Below are 20887 nucleotides of genomic sequence, written 5' to 3' on the forward strand. Positions count from 1 at the left end.
TTCTTTCTCTTATCTCTTTCCCTTATACTTCTTTCCTCATTCCTTTTTCTTCTCCATCTATCTTTTCCTCTTTTTTTCTTTTCTATAATCCGGTGAAGGGGAGTGCCCTTTCATTGAAACCCTCGTCTGATATTCTAGACGAGGAATCAGAAAACTGGACGACGTTGTTTCGTCTGGATTTGGAGTTTCCAAATCCATGCAAGACAACCTTCATCTGAATCTGGAAACTCTATATCCAATAAAGAAAAGGGTTTTCGAATTGGTCGACTCATCAGGCCCATGACTTGAAGACAACACCCTGCCCCCGTCAAAAGATGCGGTTGGATTCGTCACTTCCCAGGAGCAAAAACTTGTGAAATGTATTGCAAGCAACCTAACTGAGTTATCGATAGCTCGGGTGTTCAGGGCCGCTAAGGAAGGTCGGTTGTTGCTCTAACGTGCATGCTTGCGAAAGAAAGGGCGAAGGTAGTCGGCTTTCGTGCGAGGGCGCTAATTGAAGCCAGGGCAGTTGCTGGCTAGGGAGGAGAGAGCTTACTCAATTAGAACCGGCAGTTGTGAGAGCGGAGCTCACCACTCAAAATGGCCTGAAGCCTCGTAGTTCTGACGGTGTTCAGAAATAGAAGGCAATTGTTTACTCAGACTGTACTACGTGTTCAGAATATGTGAAAAAGAAGACTCTCTTCACCTGTACTCGTAGATCTGACTATGTAAAGAGAAGCAGACAAAGAACCCAATTAAAATAAATAAATAAAGAAGAGCCTATGCAACGACAATGCACTCCGACTTTTCTACGCTGACTGTACTACGGAAACCCTTTAAGGTTGCGCTCAGTTGCTCCGACCTTCAATGCGAGAAGCTGGAAATCAAGGGTGTTAAACCTCATCCATTCATTCACCTTTCACCATTCCGTTTCTTCGCCGATAGAAACTGAGAAGATGAAAAGTAGGGGTAGGGGTGGGAATCGGGGCGGGCTCGAGTACCCGTGGCTACCTAAGGTCCCGGGCCGGGTGTTCCGAGCTCCATATTTTCTTGAACACTAGAGTTCTCGGGCGGGCTGGGTCTCGGGCCGGGGCAAATTTATAAAAGATTTGCACATGGTCCGTCATGGGCACTTCTTTTAAACAGGTAACAGACATTTGGCCGGCCGGCGACCACTGCCGGTGAAGACGATGATGTGGCGTGTTGGAATGATGTGGCAGAGAGAGAAAATGAGATGGAGGAGAGAGAGTAACGGAAAGTTAAAGATAACAGAAAAAGGGGGCCATACAGGAATTATTCCTAAAGTAGGGGGCTAAGCAGGAAGCTGGTCACAAAGTTGGGGGCCATTTGGGAAATAACCCAACAAAAATAAAATAAAATAAAATAAATCAAGTTCAAGTTCAAGCTTTGATTCTGATCGTATGCGAGCAACATTCATCTTTTCCAAGTTCAATCTTCAAGTTGGATACTTCACAAGTTCCGCATTCCAACTTGAGGGGGAGCGTTAGAGTATTAGGATCGAGATGGATCGAGATCGGAAGATATTAAATATCAACCGTCCAAGATATACGAAGATTTGGAAGATATTATCTTGTTGTTATCCTAGATAGAGTCCTAGGAAACTAAGATACCCAAGTCACTCTATAAATGGAAGTGACCTCTATGTATTTTATTCATTGAGTTACATTGAGTCCTCGAGTCTGTAACCAATCAATCCCACGATTTTGGAGATAATATAATACAACCATTAATGCTTTCTCTGTGGATGTAGGTCGCGATCCTTCGACCGAACCACAAACTATTGGGTTCTTTATTTTAGTTTGTGTTTTCTAATCTATCAACTCACATGAACTTTCACAGACATAAGCTGTCATGGAAATAACACGAACATTACAATCATCCTGAAAACAAACCCGAGGGACTAACAAACTCTGAAAGTCATCAAGAACTACCTTTTCTATACATTTATACCAATAAATTACATACAAGCCTTCTTAATTTTAGAGGGGAAACTTATGGGTGTGTGTGTGTGTATATATATAGTCGTAAATGCAAACACACAGATACATATTTAAAGAAGTAAACTGGATACAATATTTTCACGGGAAAGAATTTGTTCTTATGTTTCTGTTTTTGAATAATTCATCATAGCCACAGCCTCTACCATCACCACAACAAGAAGCATATTAGGCGGCAGCGTTATTGTTGCCAGCGGTGGTCGTAGTAGTAGTAGTAGTAGTAGCAGTAGCAGTGGTACTGGTTATGCCTGCTAAATCGAGAGGTTGAGTTGCTTCATTGGATTTACATCCTATACCTACAAGCCATAATATCAATCCACCCAGAGACAGACAACCCGCAACTATCATAATGATACTTGGCTCCATACCCACCCTCTTTTCTCTTCTCTATTCACAACTGAAGATCCATCACTGATTTATAACGTTTACACTAAATGAAAATTACCTAGGGAGGTTAAGAATATTTCTATGGACTAGAGATTAAGTGATTGACTTGACTAAGTTTATCATGACCATGTCTTGATAGAAACTTTCTTTTCCTGACGCGCAGGAATGCAACTCTAAACAAAGGAGGTAATGGAGAATTTGTAATCTATTTAAGGTTATCCGAATTTAGGTCTCATAGTCTGTCTCTGTCACTCGAAGGACCCGAATTTATTTTTTAGACGATATTGATTGGATTGACCCCGCTTGTGTACTTGTCATTCTATCCCATCCTTTTGGGTGGGAAGTAGGACAACCTTGGATACTTGTCATACTTGGAAGTTTACCAGTTTACCGATGAACATTTGAATGTGTTCAAGAATAAATTTTTGACCACATTCATAGAGAATGCAAGTCCAATGACATTGACCTATAGTCAAACTCCTGCTCATGAATTTATATGCTAGAGTCTAGAAACATTGGAGTCGAAGTCTGAAAGATTGACAACGTTCTTGCTTTATTGAGCATGTTTAGAGGAAGAAAAATGGTGCATCTTATCAAAATATACAACAGTAGCGTTGTTATTAAATATCTGACGAATACATTCACTAAGCTTGTTCGTTAATATTTAAGAATTGGCATCTGATGAGTTTGTAGAATATTTGCTGATGAAAGGTTGGTTTGTGACCCAAAGTTGTCCCTTTTCCTCAACTTTAACTCGCATAGCTACGATAGCGGTGATTTTTTTGGGAAGGGAAAATATATACTATATATGTTTCTCTTCCTAATTACTAATTCCTCTCCAAAACTAAACTAAACCTCCAATTTGGAGAAGGAAATAAATGGAAAAGAGCACCAAACATTAGTATTTTTGAAATATATATTGTTAAACCATATTTACATTATAGATATATCCTTTATTACATCATATACTATGTACATACCGAAATGATGGAATATGTTTATAAGCTGCCATGGAAATTAGAAACTTCATGAATATTATAATCGGCCGGTAAACAAACCCGAGTGGCCAATGATACCAAACTACCTCTTAAATACATTTACACCCATAATTACATTTGACAGACTTAGAGAGTAAACTACTATGTTCAAGACTCATAGCAAGCCCTCTAAGTTTCAGGAGATACATAATGAACAGCCACGCGCGTGCGCGTGCGCGCGCACACACACACACATATATATATATATAATCATACATACATGCCAGCGGTAGTAGTCGTTGTAGGATTATTGCTAGTGGTTCCTCCGCCCGAAAATTGAGCTGCTTTCTGCTGACCATTTACGAAAGCTATGAATCTTAAAGTAAATCCAAATACAATCAGACATCCAGCAACTATCAGAATAATTAGTCCTACCTCCATACCCAACTCTTTTCTCTCTCTCTCTGGCACTTCAAAGTTAAAACTGCACTCCTTTTCTATTCTCAATTCACAATTGAAGATCCATATATCTCTGCAGATTAAGTTAACTTATATTGTTTAAACTATATCTTGACTGAGTTTATTATGACTATATCTTGGTAGAAAATTTCTTTTCCAAAAGGATGGTAAGAAAGCTCTAATTCAAGGAAGTAATGGATAATGTCGACTTATCTATTTGTTATGTGGGGCGCATCAGCTTATGACCCATCATTTATTTTGTTTTTGTAAGTAAGACTAGGTAAATGACAAGTACACTCTTGTTTAGCTTGTGTACTTGGCATTCCTAATTTACTTATTTATCATTCACTGATCATTCAATTATCCGAATGAACACTCTTGATTCAATTTTTATGCTGATTATTTGTTTATTTTTTGTCAGGTCTATCCACCAGCTATAGGTGGAAATAGGACTACTTTCGGTACGTACTTGTCATAAATATATTCAGGAATAAAACCCAAGTTGATTAACCACATGACAGTAGAGGATTCAAGTTCATTGAAATTGCGCGGAAGTCAAGCTCTTGTTTATGAATTTATATGCCAGAGTATTGTATGAACTGATCTTGAGACTTTCTTGAAGTCAATGCCTAAAAATATTGAAATTGTTCTTGCTATAGGAGAAGATAAATAGTGCATCTCATTAAACTTCAGGACAATAATATATTAATGGCTAAATTTTGTCAAACTTGTTTTCATTTGTTAAGTACATGCGCGAAGACAGTTGCTTGGACATCTTTTATTTGTTCCACGAAGGGATTTACAGTTCAAGCCTTTAAAGGAAAAAAAAAAGGATAAATTTGTCAAACTTGTTTTTCATTTGTTTTCATTTGTTGGAGTATCTCCATTTCGAGAAGAAAGAAAGCACTGAAAGCAAGGTGAAGAAGAAGAAGAAGAAGATTGGCACTAAAAAAAAAACTAAGGTTTAGAGGCTCTTGATACCATGTAGAAGTTTGAGTCAAGACACCCTCAACAGTAGGGTAGCCATTTGTATTTATAGGAGAAATGTACTTATGAAGAATTACATGAATAACCTCACACAAAAGATAAACTACACAAGTGTACACTCCCACACTATACTAAACACTATCACTTAACAGTTTTTTTACATTTTGCAGATATTAACAAGAGTAATATATTAATGGCTTCTTAGGGATGCAAACAACCAGGTCACTGAATTAATCTACAGATGCATCAGGCGTTGCTCCAAAACTAGGTTAGAAAGCTAACTTGGTTCTTGAAAGTCGTCATTTATCTTTTGCAATATCATCTCTTTCTTAGACAAAATAGTTATAGTATAAACAACAAACTTTTAGTAATATATGTAGATACACAGAAAGAGGCATCTGAAGGACAACTTAGAGTTAAACATAGTATCTTCTCCATAAATAAGTTGTTTTACTTCTTAATTTGGAATTAACCACAGCCACCTCCACAGCCACCACAACCTCCGCCGCAACCGCCACCATAATCAGAAGTAGTAGTGACCGCAGCAACAGTACCAACCATAATAATCATACCACAGTCTTTAATATTATTGTCGGCGGTAGCACTAGTGGTAGAAGTGCTCTTTAGGCCTTCCAAAATACGAGCTCGGGTTTTTTTATCGGGATCATATGATGAACATAAACAACATAATAGTATTAAACCGATATATACGCTACCAGCGACTACTGGAATTAGTATATATGCCTCCATGACTTCCTCTCTCTCTCTCTCTCTCTCTCTCTCTGTCCACTCTCTATACCTTTATAAGATGTACCTCTGCTGATCATTTATAACTTGTTCAATTGAATAATTGGATGTTGGTTGGAACTTTCTTGGAGAGTTTCAAATAGTTATCCAAAACCTTTACTTGGCTGAGTTCACAAACAGACTACGGTGCTGTTTGTTTTTTTTAATTTTCAGATCTGAAATCTGAATTGGATTCCAATTCAGATTTCAGATGTTTGTTTTTATATTTGGTCAAATCTGAAATCTTGTCTGACTTGAATTCATGTCTGAATTGGCTGAATAAAGGCACAAACATTTCGGACTTCAAAACAAGTCTGAAAAGTGAGCCCAAGATCTGAAAAAGTTCGAAAAGACATATATACCCTTGTTAAACTTTAAAATACAAAATTATATCCATCTTCTTCCCTTCCCCACCCATCACCACCACACCTCCACCACCACCGCCGCCGTCAGAAACAAAACGCCACCTACAGAACTTGAATACCACCCACCACCAGAACTTGAAGACCACCACCACCATAAACTAGATCGCACCACCACGAACTTTTCCGATCAGTTAGAGAAAGAGATGGCTTCCCTTGAAGGGTTGTGAATCAACTAAAGTCTGGAACCTATTCAGGAGCTACAACGAAGAAACTCAGAATTAGTCAATATTACAGAGATGGAATTAAAAAAGAAACCCTAGAACACAGATAAATTATAGCATTAGATAAAACTCTAGAATTCTTTTAGAACTTAAATACACCATAATTTTGAAAACATTGATGATCATTAACAAAGGCAATTGTATAGAATGAATCAGTAATCTGTTAATAACCTTTTTGGAATGAACATTAAATTGCAGAAGAATCTGGTTCCCTTCCACCATGAAATTCAGAATCTTAGTTGAAGGTAATCTGTTAATAACCTTCTAGCGAGGGTTTCACCTTGGTGATTTGTTAAAGAGAGATAGAGAGGGAGTGGGAGAGAGATTCAATTCTTACCGGATCTTCGTCGGAGCTTCGCCGGACATTTAATTATAGAGAGAGGTTGAGAGGGAGATGTAGAGAGATGTGGAGAAAGAGAAAGTGAGGAGGTGAGAGTTTTTTAGGGTTTTATTTTGGCTTCTGTTTGTTCAGGGATGAGGTTAGAGAGAGATAAATTAGGTTTAGAAATATCAACTTGGGTCTAAGGATATAAATGTCAAAGTTCCATTTCAGATTTAATATTTCAGATTGAAAAAACAAACATACTAAGTTTTAAAACTATTAAGCCAATTCAGATTCAGCTAATTCAGTTAAGCCAATTCAGATTCAGATAATTCAGATTCAGACACCATAAAAAAAACAAACAGCACCTACGTCTCCGTATAAATATTCTTTCTCCTATTAAGGTAACGAAAAAGAGGGAACCTAGCTTTTCAGCACCCATCTACTTGGGACAAACGGGGAAAAACTTGTAGGAGCTGCTTTCGGAGTGCATATGACAGCCAAATTAGGTAGACCTAGAAGCAAATCCATCTCGGTTGACCCTAAATGCAAACTCTTGATTCTGAACTTAGATGCTAGTAGAATCTAGGAACTATGGAGTCTCTTCTTTTCTTTGGTTGATTCTGAAGTCAAAGCCTGAATAAATTGTAAATGTTCTTACTTTGTGGACCCTTTTGACAGGAAGAGGAATGGTGCATACTTTTACTTGTCGAAACTTATATTCGATGGACTTTTGTTGAATATATATAAAACTCTCATATCCGTAGTACTTCAACCTTCTTTTCTTACTCCAAATCATTCACTTGCTTCAACTACTCATGCTATAGATTCGCTAGCGCCCTTGACTGGCACTCTAGGACCCGCCAACGCCTATCTTACATTCTTCATTTTTTCCCCCTCTTCATTTTTTCCCTTCTATCAATAACTCAATCAAAATACAATTATCTCCAAGAAGGAAATGTTTGTTATGCTGAATATCTTTTAGTTTGATATGTATCCCCTATTAGTAAAGCATATCGCCCAAGTCATGTATGTTCCAGAACGCTCATTTTGGCCCCCAAACATTTTTCTAAACCTCCCAATTCTACCCTCATGGCAATTCTGTAATTTAATTCATTTGTTTTTCTCTTTGTCCACCTCACCTCAAATTTTGACGTCACCTTCTTCCACATCATAGTTCACCGGAAAATGTGGCCGGCCGGAAAAAGTCACCTGTCGAAAAATTTTCCGGCGAATTTAATTTTTTTTTTTTTAAATCTTCTTCTTCTCCAACCTACGCTTTCTTCCACTTTCTTGATTTCGAAATTTCCCAACAGCTGAAGTTACAAAGATTCACCCCTCCCCAGATCTAGGGCTTTCCAGATTTCCATATGTTCATGAAGAAACTAGTAAAACATCATCTTCGTCTTCTTCATCAGTATCAATAAGGTCGGAATAACAATCAAAGAAACAAATATGACGTCTTTTTCTTTCTCACCTGCTCCTCAACAACAATCCTTTTTCCAACCTCAACAACAAAACTTATTTCAACAAAACAATTCCTTTCTTCTACAACAACAACAACAACAACAGCAGCAGAATCAATTTCAGCAACAACAACAACAACAGTTTCAACAACAACAGCAACATAAACAACAACTGTATCTGTGTTGAAAAGGGGGCTTTTAAACCAAATTTGGGTTTGGGCCCAATATAAAAGTGTGGGTTTGAGTAAATGGTTTACCAAACTAGAAGGGCTAAAAAAGTAAAAGCCTCATGAAATTAATTAAAAGGGTGTAGAGAGTTATTTTCTTAGTCAAGTTCAAGAACAATCTAGAGAGAGAAAGTAAAAGGAGAACAGTATACAAGAAACTTGAAGAAGAAGACATAGATCTAGTATGAATATTGTGTTTAAGGTAAGAACTAACTTCTATATCTAGTTTAATATTGTGACAAAACTTTGCGTCTCTTGTTTTATGAGATTGTGTAGATCTAAAGAAGCTTTATTATATGAAAGTATGTTGATGTGGATCTTTTGAGTTTATTTGAGTGTATTGAAGTATCTATACCTCTAATCTCCAACAAATTGGTATCAGAGCCATATTAGTTTATTAATTCAAGCTTTTTCAACATTTTTGAGATCTAGGGTTTGTGAAATTTTTGGGGATCTTTTAAGAAAATGTCAAATATGATACAACCTCAAATACCTAGGTTAACTAAAGAGAACTATGAACATTGGTGTATTCAAATGAGTGTATTATTGGGATCTCAAGATTTGTGGGATATTGTTCAAAATGGTTATGTAGAACCAACTCAAGAAGAAGAGAGTTTTATGAATGATGTACAAAAGTGTATTCTTAAAGACTCAAGAAAGATGGATAAAAAAGCCTTATTTCTTATCTATCAAGGAATTGATGGTCCTACATTTGAAAAAGTGTCTGAAGCAAAATCATCGAAAGAGGCTTGGAATATTCTCAAGAATTCATTTAGAGGAGTTGATAAAGTGGTAAAGGTTCGTCTCCAAATTTTGCGTGGTGAATTTGAAAGATTGAGTATGAATGAAGGAGAACTTGTCTCCGATTATGTTTCAAGAGTATTGTCTAATGTTAACGAAATGAAAAGGTGTGGTGAAAAATGTGATGATGTTCGGGTGATGGAGAAGATTTTACGGTCTTTGACACCTAAATTTGATAATGTGGTTATTGTCGTTGAAGAATCAAAAGATTTGGAATCCATGACGGTAGATGAATTGATGGGAACATTGCAAATCCATGAACAAAGGGTGAATAGAAATGTCGCAACCTCTTCAAATTATTCGGTTGATCAAGTACTTCAAGCAAAACTCACTTTAGAAGAAAAACAATATACACCTTAAAAAGAAAGAGGCTATGAGAGTTATGGTAGAGGTTATGATAATGGTAGAAGAGGCTTTGGAAACCAAAGAGGAACAAATTTTTTTAATAGAGGAAGAACAAATGAACCAAGAGGAAGAGGTAGAGGAAACTTCACTAGACCTTAATAGCGAAGGTAGAGACAAAGGGGATATTGAATGCTATAATTGTCACAAGCTTGGGCATTATAGTAATGAATGTTGGTATAAAAATGAAGTTAAGGAAGAATCAAACCTTGTTCAAGATAAAGTAAAAATTAATGTTGATCCTACATTGTTATTTTCTTGTGATGGTCTTGATGAATCACAAACAAATACTTGGTATTTCGATACCGGTGCGAGTAATCATATTTGTGGGAAAAGAGAATTATTTGTTGAAGTAAATGAAAATGTAAAAGGGAATATAAAGTTTGGTGACTCCTCAAAGATTCCGTGTTAGGAAAAGGTAATATTCGCATTCAACTAAAAAACGACAAACATAGCTACATTTCCGATGTTTATTATGTTCCGGATATGAAGAATAATATTTTGAGTTTGGGGCAACTTTTAGAGAAGGGATATGATATAAGATTGAAGGATTTTCATCTCACTTTAAGAGATAAAAGTGGAACTCTTATTGCTATGGTAAAGATGGCAAAAAACAAATTATTTCCTTGAACATTCAACATAGTGATGTAAAATGCTTAAACTCTATCGTGAAAGATGAATCTTGGTTGTGGCACTTGAGACTTGGGCATCTAAACTTTGACGGGATGAAGACCTTGGCAAGCAAGAATATGGTAAGGAGTTTACCATGTATTGATCACCCAAACAAAGTGTGTGAAAGATGTATCTTTGGCAAACATCATCGAACAAGTTTTTCTAAAGAAGGAAGGTGGAGAGCATCTAATATATTGGAGTTTGTGCATACCGATGTTTCCGGTCTATTGAAGCCAATGACAAATGGAGGTAATAATTACTTTCTTACTTTTATTGATGATTTTAGTAGAAAACATGGGTTTATTTCTTAAAAAATAAATCTGAAGTATTTGAAGTATTCAAAGAGTTCAAAAACATGGTTGATAAACAAAGTGGTTTTATGATAAAGAAAGTAAGGTCCATTAGAGGTAGAGAATATACCTCAAGAGCATTTAATATATTTTGTAGAGAACATGGGATTGTTCATGAACTTACTTCGTCATACACACCACAACTAAATGGAGTTGCCAAAAGGAAATTCCGCACCATATTAAACATGGCAAGAAGCATGTTAAAAGAAAAAAGTTTGCCTAGAGAATTTTGGGGTGAAGGCGTTGCATGTGACGTATACTTGTTAAATAGATGTCCCACTAATGGTGTTTATAAGAAGAGACCGCAAGAGCCATGGGGTTTTTACAAGCCTAGTGTAGCTCATTTAAAGGTATTTGGATGTATTGCTTATGCAAAGATACCGGAAGCAAGAAGAACAAAATTTGATGACAAAGGTGAGAAATGTATTTTTCTTGGGTATAATGAGCAAACAAAACGTTACAAGTTGTTTAATCCAATTGTCAATAAAGTTCTTTTTAGATTAGAAGAGATGTGGTATTCGAAGAAGATTTGACATGGGAATGGAAAGGAAATGAAATTACTCAAGTTGAACTTAGACTTGAAGGAGAAGAAGAAGAAGATGTGCCACCAAGAGAATTTCAAAGAGACCCACAAACACCATCGTCCTCATCTCCATCATCCTCATCATCGGGGGGAAGTTCTAATGAAGGGCCAATGAAAACAAGAAGTTTGAGAGAGATATATGAAGTTGTGGATAATGAAGAAGAATAAAATTTGTGTTGTTTTCTCATGGATTGTGATCCTATTAGTTATGAAGAAGCCATCCAAGAAGAAAAATGGGAAAATGCTATGAATGAAGAAATTAATGCAATTGAAAAAAATGATACTTGGGAGTTGACAAATTTGCCAAAAGGATACAAACCTATTGGTGTGAAGTGGGTGTATAAGACAAAGAAGAATGCAAGTGGAGAATTCCAAAGATACAAAGCAAGACTTGTAGCTAAAGGTTACAAGCAAAGAGCCGGCATTGATTATAGTGAGGTATTTCTCCCGTTGCTCGTATGGAAACAATTAGATTGTTAATCTCTATAGCGGCTCAATATTCATGGAAAATTTATCAACTTGATGTCAAGTCGGCATTCTTGAATGGTATCCTTGAGGAGGAAGATATATGTTGAACAACCTTTAGGGTATGTTAGAAAGGGAAAAGAAGATAAAGTTTATAAGTTGAAGAAGGCCCTTTATGGGTTAAAGCAAGCTCCACGTGCATGGAATGCAAGAATTGATAAGTATTTTCAAGAAAATGGATTTGAAAAGTGTCCTCATGAGCACACTTTATATATAAAAGTGAAAGAAGGTGGAGGTATGTTATTTGTTTGTCTCTACGTTGATGATTTGATATTCACCGGTAATGATTCAAGACTATTTGATGAGTTCAAGAAGAGCATGATTAAGGAATTTGATATGACCGATATTGGGTTGATGGGTCATTTCCTTGGTATTGAAGTGAAGCAAATGGAAAATGGCATATTTATTTCTCAAAGTGGATATGCTAAGGAAGTTCTTAAAAGGTTTAAAATGGAGTCATGTAATCCGGTAAACACCCCTCTTGAAAGTGGAGTGGAGTTGAGAAAATGCTCAAGAAGAAGTGATGTCGATCCTACATATTTCAAAAGTTTGATTGGAAGTCTACGTTATCTTACATGTACAAGACCGGATATTCTTTATGGAGTTGGGCTAGTGAGTAGGTACATGGAGACACCGGATGAATCTCATCTTAATGTTGCAAAGAGGCTCCTTCGATATATTAAAGGTACGCTCAATGATGGTTTATTTTTCTCTTGTGAACAAGATTTTAAGCTTATCGGGTATTCCGATAGTGATTGGGGTAGAGACTTAGATGAAAGAAAGAGTACATCGGGGTTGGTATTTTTATGGGTTACACGGCATTTACTTGGTCTTCTAAAAAACAACCCATTGTGACTTTATCTACTTGTGAGGCAGAATATGTAGCCGCTAGCTCTATGGTTTGTCATGCAATTTGGTTAAGAAATATGTTGAAGCATCTTCAATGCCCTCAAGTTGGTCCAACCGAAGTGTTCCTTGATAAAAAATCGGCTATTGCTTTAGCCAAGAATCCCGTTTGTCATGAAAGAAGCAAGCACATTGATACACGCTACCATTTTATTCGTGAACATGTTAAGGAAGGTGATATTGAAGTGATGTATTGCAAGTCTCAAGATCAAATAGCGGATATATTTACGAAGCCCTTGAAGCATGATGTCTTTGAGAGATTGAAGTGGATGTTAGGTATGAGAAGCTATGGAAATTTGGTTTAAGGGGGGATGTTGAAAAGGGGGCTTTTAAACCAAATTTGGGTTTGGGCCCAATATAAAAGTGTGGGTTTGAGTAAATGGTTTACCAAACTAGAAGGGGTAAAAAAGTAAAAGCCTCATGAAATTAATTAAAAGGGTGTAGAGAGTTCTTTTCTTAGTCAAGTTCAAGAACAATCTAGAGAGAGAAAGTAAAAGGAGAATAGTATACAAGAAACTTGAAGAAGAAGACATAGATCTAGTATGAATATTGTGTTTAAGGTAAGAACTAACTTCAATATCTAGTTTAATATTGTGACAAAACTTTGTGTCTCTTGTTTTATGAGATTGTGTAGATCTAAATAAGCTTTATTATATGAAAGTATGTTGATGTGAATCTTTTGAGTTTATTTGAGTGTATTGAAGTATCTATACATCTAATCTCCAACAATCTGTTCACGGACGATAAAGCTCTAGCAACTTACAATACAAAGTGGGTTGATCTTCATCACAGAGAGAAAGAGAGAAAAAGAGAGAGTTCTTTCTTTCTAAACCCTTATTCATGTCAAAAGTAACAGTATATAAATTCCAGATTAACAACTTTTGAAGAGGTTCACGAAGTTTGCCTAGTTATAGGGTTCTTCAAATACAACATACAACCCTAGAAATTGTTTGATCCGATGCTTATTTGAGTTTGTTGATTTGATAATTAATCATTTGAATACGTAACTGCTCTTTTTTTGCTTAGGATTTACCTCATCAAGATGGATGATTAGATATTAGTGAGATGAGAATATCTTTATTTTAATCTGTATCTCAAGCTTGATTTCATCTCTATTCAATAGTTTCAAGTCAATCTGGTTAGGGTTTTCGGTTGACTATCTGAATTCTGATTTAGGGTTCCAGATTTTATTTTTTTCATTTGTTTAGCTGATTTATCTATTGTAACTACATTGATTATAATGAGCTAGATAACTGTATGCAAGGGGCGGAGGCATTAGCAGACTATCCCTGGCTGCAGCCAGGGGTGGTTCTGAATTTTTTTCACTTGGGTAGGGTAATTTCAGTAATAGCAGCCAGGGGTCTTTCCTTTTTTTTCTTTTTCGTTTACTTTGATAAGGAAGAACCGAAGAACTAGAGAGAGAAAGAGCGTCTGGACTTCAACCGGGAGGAATTCAGAAGGATCTAACCATGAATTAATTAGAGGTCTTCGTCAGTTTCTCCTTCTCAGCTTCCCTAACATCATCATCTCTTTCGAGTGCTTATATAAAGAAAAAATGAGTGAGAGATCCAAATTTTGGGGGGTAAATGAGAGCCCAATCCATTTTTGGCCAAAAATGTGAAGCAGGTCCAAATGTCAGAAAACAGTACTATTTCTTGATTTTATTTTATTTTTCCTCCCCTTCTTGCCCTTGGACGGGGTATTTTCCAGTTTTCTGACGCGAGTCAGCGAATTAATTAATTTCCCGTACATGACGTCACAACAGAAAGACATTCAGATTTTTCGAAATTTCAAAAATGGCGCCATTTTTGACGAAATTTCGGCCATTTTTTTTGGATCCCGCCCATTGTATTCTGTTTCAATTCCTTTTTTGTTCCTATTTATACATCCAAAAATCTTCTTCATCATTCTTATTTTGCTTCACATTTTATCTTCTCCATCTTTCTCAATCTCTAAAAACATCAAAGTTTCCAGTTATTTCTCTCTCTAAAAGTTTTATGGTCTTATTTATCTCCTTCATCTCTTTCAATCGATTTATTTATTTCTTCATCACTTTCAATCTCTAAAAACATCAAAGTTTTCAGTTCTTTCTCTCTTTAAGTTTTATGTTCTTATTTATCTTCTTCATCTCTTTCAATCGATTTATTTATTTCTTCATCTCTATCTTTTTTTTAATTTATTTTGTTTCCAGATTTATACATCCAAGATCTTCTTCATCATTCTTATTTTGTTTCACATTTTGGAAATATTTGGTTTAAAGTTGACCAGTACATCCAAGATCTTCTTCATCATTCTTATTTTGTTTCACGTTTTGGAAAGATTTGTTTCCCATTCTTATTTTGTTTCACATTTTGGAAAGATTTGATTACAAAAAAAAAACAAATTGGTTTAGAGTTGACCAGTACACAGAACAATTTCCGGTACACAAGAAAATTTCCACTACAAAAATGTCTAGTACAGAACCAAATTTCCAGTAAACAAACAATTTCCAGTACAAAAGAAAATTCCCCAGTATAAAAATGTCTAGTACATAACCAGATTCCCAGTAAACTGAACAATTTCCAGTACACAAGACAATTTCCAGAAAACAATAAAATTTTCTAGTACAAAAATGTCTAGTACATAACCAAATTTCCAGTAAACAATTCAATTTCCAGTACACAAGAAAATTTCCTAGTATAAAAATGTCTATTACATAACCAGATTCCCTGTAAACTGAACAATTTCCGGTGCACAAGACAATTACCAGAAAACAAGAAAATTTCCCGGTACAAAAATGTCTAGTGCATAACCAAATTCCGAGTACACAGAATATATGAAAACAAATCAATGGAAAAATATCAAAAATGAGGAAAGTTTAATTTTAAAGAAATAAGAAATAAATCTGGAAAAAAGAAGGAAATTTGTTGAGATTGGAGAGAGAAATTTGTTGAGATTAGAGAGAGAAATATGTGTGGGAGAAAATAAAAAAAGAAATAAATATGAAAAAAAACGAAAATGGCAAGTTGGTAATTTTGTAATGCCAATTCTGTAATTTTGTGGGAAAGTACAAGGTTTGATGTCAGTGCGTTAGACTATTTTTCAAAAAAATTTCGTATTTTCCGGAAATTTTTCGGTGGCAATGTTGTAAATATGTGGGGAGTACACTGTCTGACAGCCTGGTGTGTCAACTAGTTTTCAGAATTTACGCTTTTCTGGGAAACTTTTTGATGGCAATTTCGTAAATTTCGAAAAGAATAAGGACTTTCGCACATTTCATCTCTTGGTCTGACGCATTGGACCTGCTTTACAATTTTGTCCGAGTTTGGGTTGGGCTCTTATTTTGGGCCCAATTTTGGATCTTTCATCCATTCCCTCTTATATAAATTGAAGATTCAAACTTTCAAAGTGAAATATAGGGTTCTTCATAAACAAAAACAACTAATCAACTAATCAAGGGATTTATGCTTGGTTATCTACTGTCTAGGTAACTAAAGTAAGTAGTGTTTCTTTAAGCATTATTATGCCTATAATTTTCATTTTGCCCTGATAATTGTGTATAATTTGTTCTTATACTTGTCAATTTGTTCATTTTGCTCTAATAATTATGAACAATTTGTTCTTGTACTTGTCAATTTGTTCATTTTGGCCCAATAATTGTGTACAATTTGTTCTTGAACTGTCAATTTGTTCATTTTGCCTAATAATTGTGTCCAATTTGTTCTTATACTTTTCAATTTGTTCATTTTGCCCACAATTGAAATCATTAGAGAGAACTAGTAAAGAACCAAGTTAGTACCATAAATCAGTGAATGAGACAAGAAATTTAAGTTGGATATTTATCATAAACATCAGTAGCTACAAGGATTCCTCTCTTGGAATTCAAATAACAAGTAATATAGGAACTGAGACCACCAAATTCTTCAATCTTTCCTGTTCCAAAGTAATTATATGAACCCAGATTTGATAGTAGAGAAGCTTTGATCCGGGTTGTGATTTCATGGGGATCGATTACTAGGTTGTGTGGTTTACTTCGATCCTGTTTATGCTGGAACCAAACCATATGTGTATGTGTTCTTTGATTTTAGTCTCACTGTCTTTGGGTTTTTACTTCGATTTTGATCTGTTATTGCTTGATTTTGTTGTTTACTTAGGAAATCATTTGAATACTTAAAATAACCTAGTATACTATTTCAAATTGCATGCTGAGACCTTAGAATTGCTAACTGAAGTTCCAATCTTCGATCCCTTGTTTTCTAGATCTGCCATTTCACACCTTGGAACACCTAATCCTGTTTCCTTTTCATAACATAAGTGCATTTATGAGCACAAACTGATAGCTTGAATTATTTTGTTTGCGCTCCATCCGTGTCCGGGGAAGAAGGATTTGTGATGTAATAGTACCCGTCTTCATAGTAGCCATATGTCTTCTTGTTTATGCACCACACAGGCTTATGAAGGAAAGATTTTTCCTTGACACGGTCCTTTATTAGACCACCGTAGGCTTCACCACGTGACCAATCTAGGAGCTAAATCCACCCAAAAGGCCTAGCCTATATGTAAGGCAAGGGTGTTGTTGTTAAGTTTTGGAGGTCGCCCTAAGCAATGTGGGGCTAAGCACCAAATTTAGGTAATTGCATATGTAGTTTGTGACAATAATGATGCAAAATTTTACTTTGACACCAAAAACTGCCTTTACATGTTACTTTCGACGATTATATATTTACAGTAAAAAGAAATTTAATTATATAAATTTTAGGCTAGTCCTGTATAGTTACAATTCCTGGCTCCGCCCTTAACTGTATGAAAGTATCTTGAAATTTGATGATTGATTTGAAACCCTAGTTTATTGAGTAAGAAAAACTGGTTTTGACTTGAATGTGAGAGAAGAGGAGAGAGTGAGAGAGAGATGGAAGAGAAGAGGAGAACGTGATAGAGAGATGGAAGGAAGAGAGAGAAGAAGATAAAGAGAGAGATGAGGTTGGGGAAGAAGATGAAAAAAACAAATTAAAGGTCGCCGGCCGGTGACCTTCTCCGGCGAAATATGATGTGGAAGAAGGTGACGTGGAAATTTGAGGTGAGGTGGACAAAGAGAAAAACAAATGAATTAAATTACAGAATTGTCATGAGGGTAGAATTGAGAGGTTTAGAAAAATATTTGGGGGCGAAATAGGAAATTGGGACCAAAACGAACTGCCGGACACAATTGGGGGCCAAAACGGTGAGTTGGTAAACAATTGGGGGCCAAAACGAAATTAACCCATTTTAATATTAAACAACAAAAAAGAGAAAAGTAAAATACAATTTTGCAAGTGTTGTAAAGCAATTCCACATTAGTGGTGAGACGAAGTGTGGTGTTCCTCTTAAAGTTAAGCGCCTTTCCCTAGTGAGGCCTTTTAAAACCGTGAGGCCTTTTAAAACCGTGAGGCCCAGGTGTGCCAAAGCGGACAGTATCACTAGCAGCCCAGAAGGCTGGTCCGCACCATCGTATGACACGTTATCAACACGATTCGCTCTACTGTGATGTGGTCTTGGGAGGGTATGTTATAAATTTATTCCACATTGGTGGTGAGACGGAATGTGGTGCTCCTCTTAAGAGGTTAAGCACCCTTCCACAATGAGGCCTTTTAAAACCGTGAGGTTCAGGTGTGCCAAAACGGACAGTATCAATCAGAGTCGTGGGTAAAGGAGTGCCACCGATGCGGTGGCACAGGGCCCACCTTTACCTAAGGGCCCATTTTATTATCCAATGTGTAAAAGAGAAACCCAAAAATAACTAATGTCTCAACCCACTGATGGGCCTAAAAAGTTTCCTAAATAGGTCACACCCGCAAGTGCACGGGTGTCAAGTTGTAAAATTCCGGTAAGACCGGTTCGTTCCTCAGAGACTAAGTCGAATTTCTATTCTAATCTTAAAACTATTAGGTTCTCAAAAAATGGTTTGATTGGTAATATTTTTCTTCAAATAATAAAAAGATAAACAATAATTGAAATTGAAATAATATTAAAGTTGATGAAATTCAGATAAAGGGAACCTAGGGTTTTTCGAATCCGTTCTCATAATAATTCTAACAATGGTTCATTATGATGTAATTAGCATATTCTTTATATAACTCAGATTTTTGATCCATGAATGGTCAAAAATCCGGAATATTTCATCGTGAAAATCAATAAAAAATTATTAACAAATCATATATAAAATTAAGTACGAAGAACTTCATCTAAAACCCTAGATAAATGATTAGTTACTCATAGACATTATATAAAAAAAAATATTGGAAAATAAAGTAAAGAGAGGGAGAAGAAAACTTAACTTTTTTCGCTTTTTTTTTCTTCTGCGCAGCCAAACAGACCCTCTGGGAAAACGATTTTCTCGTCTTCCCGGAAGTATTTTCCTTGTGAGAAAATAATTTTCTCACCTTCTTCAACCCCCTGTTTCTTTCTTCAACCTTCTGTTTTCTCTTTCTTTTCTTAATCTAAACTCTCTCTCTATGTTATTTCTTGTTCTCTCACTAAACAGGAAACAAAAAAGAAAGAAAAGAAAAGAAATAAAAAATAAAACTGAATTATACTTGATTCTCAAAACCGAGTTTTATCTCTCTACAATCTCTACTGTTCTCCCTCTCGGTTTCTCTTTCTTTTCTGTTTTAAAGCTCTCAATCTCTCTGTAACTTCTCTATTTCTCACAAATAAAAGAAATTACAGTTAAATACAATTAAAAGAAAAAGATGAATAGAAGATGATAATGATGATGATGAGCTCGGTTTCTTTCTCTCTCTAAGTCTATGTTTTCTTTTGCCGTGGAGAGATGCCTCTTCTGTTTCGAGCTCTCTGTTCTTATAGCCGAGAATAAAACGTCCCAACTCCTCTTTCCACCATTTCTTTCCTTCCCGGTTAAACAACAATCCTTCCATTCTCGGTTTCATCTTTATCTCACTTTCCTTCTTCAGCCTCTTATCTTCTTTCCATTTCTTCTCTTATCTTCTTTCCATTTCTTCTCTTATCTTCTTTCCATTTCTGTTTCAATTTTGAAAATTCAAAATATCTCCTTTTCAAAACAGCTCTCGGTTATAAAAGGATAAAGCAGATGATGACGTCAGCTGACGTCATCGAGTCGGGTTGGGCCGGGTCACGCGTACAGCTTGGTGTACCCCTGGACGTGACAGACAGTAGCCCGCGTATCCCCTGGTTCATTCGATTCCTTGCCGGATGCATGCCACGTGTCCCTCTTGACTTTTAGTATACCAAATTTGACCCGAACTTTGACTTGCTCTAATTTATTCATCCGGACTCCGATTTGACTTCCGTTTTCGCCTATGGGTTCGTCTTGGACTCTACTTTCCATCCGAGCACTAATACTGATCATGAGATCAGAATCACAAAATGACCAAAATACCCCTAGTCTGCATTTCTCCGACTTTTATCCGTTTTTCACCCTGAACTCCGTAAAAGACACCTGAGAAAGAAAATCAAGCAAATAATCAGAGTAACAGCTCGAATTGGACTAACTAACCGGAGTTAAGAGATTCAAATGAGACATTTTCACGTCTCATCACCCACCAAAACAGACAACTTTAACAAAAAAAAATAGTCTTCTACTTTGTACGTGTGGGAAGTGGGACCCGTGTGTATTTAAAGGGAAGGGAAATTCTGCTTTCCTCTCTCTCTAACGGTAATGTTGCCTAAGAGCATCTCCAATGCAACACTCATACTCTAAATCTTAGAGTGCCATATAGGATTTTTTAGAGTTTTTCTTTAAAATCCATCTCCAATGCAAAACTCAACATGAATCTCTAAAGTGATGTGTCAAGATTTATTTTAGAGATCCTTAAGAGGACGCTCTAAATTTAGAGTGTCCTCTTGAGGATCTCTAAGTGACACATGAGCAAATCAATTAGTTTTAAACTAAAATATAAGTTTTTAGAATTTCTCTTGAGTGTTGCATTGGAGAAGGTTTTGCAATAGAGTGTCTCTAAATGGCCAAATAGGAAAGAGACCATTTAGAGATCTATTGTCCATACTTGACACAGAGGATTTTTAGAGTTTTTCTTGAGTCTTGCATTGGAGATCCTCTAAGACTTCAAAGTAACATTTGAAAATGTCAAAACCTAGGGAAGGGCATGCCTATTAACTAGTAGGCTAATAATAGGCTAATAGGCTTTTGATTTTATTTCAAATACTCCATCAGACTTCTTCTCTTTATCATTTTCTTTATTAATTATTTTTTTTCTCTTCGTTGGTACTACCTAGTCACAACCTATACCAAATCTAAATTTCCAAAGTTAACTCTATAGAGAAATTAGAGGAAGACGACATCGTCTTCGAGATTTTCAACTTCCGGGAAATGTTTTCTACTCATTGATTACGAAGATTTAATTGATGATTTGACTTCAAAAAATGCAAGAGGAAAGAAAT

This window comes from Eschscholzia californica, unplaced genomic scaffold, assembly GCF_041429995.1.
Source record: "Eschscholzia californica isolate CP2 unplaced genomic scaffold, dmEscCali1.0.p SCAF_1, whole genome shotgun sequence".
NCBI lineage: Eukaryota > Viridiplantae > Streptophyta > Magnoliopsida > Ranunculales > Papaveraceae > Eschscholzia > Eschscholzia californica.